Here is a 3,245-nt window from a genome sequence, read left to right on the forward strand (position 1 = left end):
TTTTGCTTTGTCAATGTTTACAGATTATTTTATCGAATTACATAGCGCGTTCTTTTAAAAATATATTTTATTATTCAACATATTAATATTAATGTTGTTCAATATTTTTTATTGAGTACAAAATATATATTATAATATAAATAATGCAATGCTTACACTTTTCAAGAACCTTTTTTTTTGTGTGTGAGGGTATTAATTTGAAAGAAAAAAAATTAAAATAAAATAAAATTATAAAGTGAAAGAAATAAAAGACAGTATTTTTTATGAAGGCTCTCAAAGTAAAACTTGAAAGAGGACATAAGATAAGTTAAAATTTAGCGGATGTACACTTTATTTTTTTAATATACTTTTTATATATGCTTACTACTTTATATATCAAATCTTCTGAACAAAAATTCTAAATCCGCCATTATAATTATAACATCTATATAATTCAAAGAATATTTTGATATATTACACACATCAAACTAAAACTAAAGATAAATAAATTATGACGGAGACACAAATATGTAGTGCTCTTTTTCGTGTAATATAGCGCCTAAGGTTGACAAATATGAATGGACTGTAGGGAAAGCAGGTGAGCAAAATGGGGTCAGAAGAGAAAGAAAACATACATACTTGTGTGGTTTTTGAATGGATAAGCATCTGACAATATTTCAAACGCTTTTGGATAATTTGTCATCAATCTTATCTAGTTACGCATCCTAAAGGTCCCCATCCCACGGTCACCGATCTAAAATCTGAAGTTAAAAGGGATTTTTGCATTAATTTTAAATTAGTATATATTACTCCAATAATTAAGTTTACAATATAAAAATAAATTAAAAATTACAAGTGGAAATTTTTTTTATTTTTTAAACTAAATAAATAAAAGTGGATGAAATGAATAATTATAGATACTTAATCAATTTTAAATATATATGTGTGTGTACTGATGGTGGATCGGACTTTTTGACCTTTTGTACAATTACTTGGTGTAATGGAATTGTTAGGGAAAAATGAAAGATATGCTTCGGTTTAACAAGGTAATGGATTCATGAAAGTCTGGCTGATAGGTAAAAATTTTTATACTGAACTACTGTATATTACGCCCAAATAATTTTATGCTTTCTCTATAATTTAAGATGTTGCAATAGGTTAAATACCTTAGTTTCCTAATTACCAATTATATTTATTATTGATAGTGACATGTACTGTAGCACTTCTTCCATTAATTTTCAGCATTTTGTTTCTTAAACATTAAATTATATGAATTTTAATCAATATTTAAAAATAATATATATTATATAATTATCAAATATCTAAATTTCAAATTTAAATTATAAATATTTTAAAATAATTTAACTTCAAAAATTAATTAAACTAAATCTCAAAAATATGACATTGTTATTGATATGAAGAGTACATTCCTTTTATTTTTACGTCCAATATATATAAATCTTTACAAAATTGGTAGCGTACGTACTAACCTGCTTGAAACCCCTTTAACAAGATGCTGGTCAGCTGGGGTCCGGCTAGCGTCGGCGCACCTAAAAAAAAACAGGAATTATATATATTTAAGTAGTAACAATCAGAAATTCTTAAAAAAAATGAATAATAATACTCTCTGCGCATTAATATATTTGTTTTATTTTTTATCCATTAAAACAAAAGTCCCTTTTCTTTTCTTGGGATAACTTGTTAATTTTTATTTTTTGCTTTATATGATTAAAAACTATCTATGAGTAGACGTTTGGCTATAAAGATTATTCACAATATTTTAAAATATTTATTTGATTATAAAAATAAAAAATATATTTTAAAATATGTTTTAATAATTTTAAATTTTTTGAAAGACACCCATTCAATATTTTTGAATTGAATTTTTATTATCACTTTATTTTAAGTATTACATCAATTTTTTATTTTGTACAAAAATCACCAACAAAATTAAACACAATGCCAACTATAATGATAACGGTTTATAGATTATGTTATGGGAGAGGAAAATATAGCTCCATGTGGTTGTTTTTAATGTTCAATGTTGTTTACTTTTGTATTACAGTAGAGTTGTAAAAGCTAATTGGGTTAGTTTTTAAAAATGAAGAGTACAAATCATATTTATAAAAAGTATATCAAAAGTCTAGAGTATTTTAAAAAATAGTATGACCAAACACAATTTTAATTCTATTATCGATTTCAAAAATATCTAGTAAAATAAATATATTTTTTATTTTTATGACCAAACGACTCCTAAGCCAACAAAATCTAAAAAATATTTTACTCTAGTAATAAGATACTCCCTCTGTTTCATAATAAATGAATTATTAAATTTTGACACAAAAATTAAGAAAAAAAATTAAAAACATAAATTTAACACAACTTTTCACTTTTACCCCAAAAAAGATTGATCTTGTAATGCATTTTCAAAAATTAATTAGTTGTTAAATTATAAAGAATAAATTTAAAAAAAATTCAATGATTCAGTTATTTTAAAATATTTACCACTTATTCTGAAGTTAATAATAAAATCAAATTAACAAATTGAAATAGAGGATTAATATCCATCCTGCTTTTGGCAAATATGAAGCTTGAATTATTGTAGAAATGGACGACATTTTTTTACTAATAATGGCCGGATTCTCCTCTTAACCCCCGACCCTGCTGTAGGTAGGAGTTAATGATTTTAACTATCATCACCACCCCCACCCCGCCATGTTATCCCAACTTGATACTTTCGACGTGTTAATTTCCACGTGTAGCATAAATTTGAAAATCTAATCATAAAACTTAAATCCTAAATCCCCGTATCCTGAACTTCATGTTATCAGAAATGTACCGAGACATCCATTTTTTTCACTACATAAAATAAAATTGATAACTGGCGTAACTTTTATTACCTGAACTTGATATATGGCATTATCAGACCACCGGCGTAGGGTGTGTGCGTGAGCGCCCGCCTAAATCCTCAGCTTTTGGAAAGCATAGACGGCACCATCGTACGTCCATAGCAGTGGCGCCCATTTCCAATTTATCAGAGGAGTTTCGAGTGTGTGTGTATATAAGAGTATGTGTGTTAATGAAGGATTTGCAGAGTTTGAGATTTGCATATATAGAAGAGTAAGCACAAGTGTACAAGACACGCAAAAGAAAACAATTGTTTGTAGAAAAGGGTACATAGGAGCTGGTAATTAATGGTTATCTTGATATATAGGTCATTATATCAAGACTCGAGTATGATTATTAGTATAGAGTAAAAAGAAGGG

General features: G+C 26.6%; 1 long non-coding RNA gene across 2 annotated transcripts; it reads right to left on the reverse strand.

Moving 5' to 3' along the window:
• Window positions 1-140: 140 nt before the first annotated feature.
• Window positions 141-3,245, reverse strand: LOC124890044. Of its 2 annotated transcripts, XR_007048911.1 has the most exons (3): window positions 2,880-3,239; window positions 1,470-1,529; window positions 141-740 (listed from the first exon to the last, which is right to left on the reverse strand). It is a non-coding gene; the product is annotated as an uncharacterized LOC124890044 (long non-coding RNA). The 2 variants fall into 2 exon arrangements; XR_007048910.1 differs by lacking the exon at window positions 141-740 and having other exon boundaries at window positions 1,364-1,529; window positions 2,880-3,245.

This window comes from Capsicum annuum, unplaced genomic scaffold, assembly GCF_002878395.1.
Source record: "Capsicum annuum cultivar UCD-10X-F1 unplaced genomic scaffold, UCD10Xv1.1 ctg10434, whole genome shotgun sequence".
Classification (NCBI taxonomy): domain Eukaryota; kingdom Viridiplantae; phylum Streptophyta; class Magnoliopsida; order Solanales; family Solanaceae; genus Capsicum; species Capsicum annuum.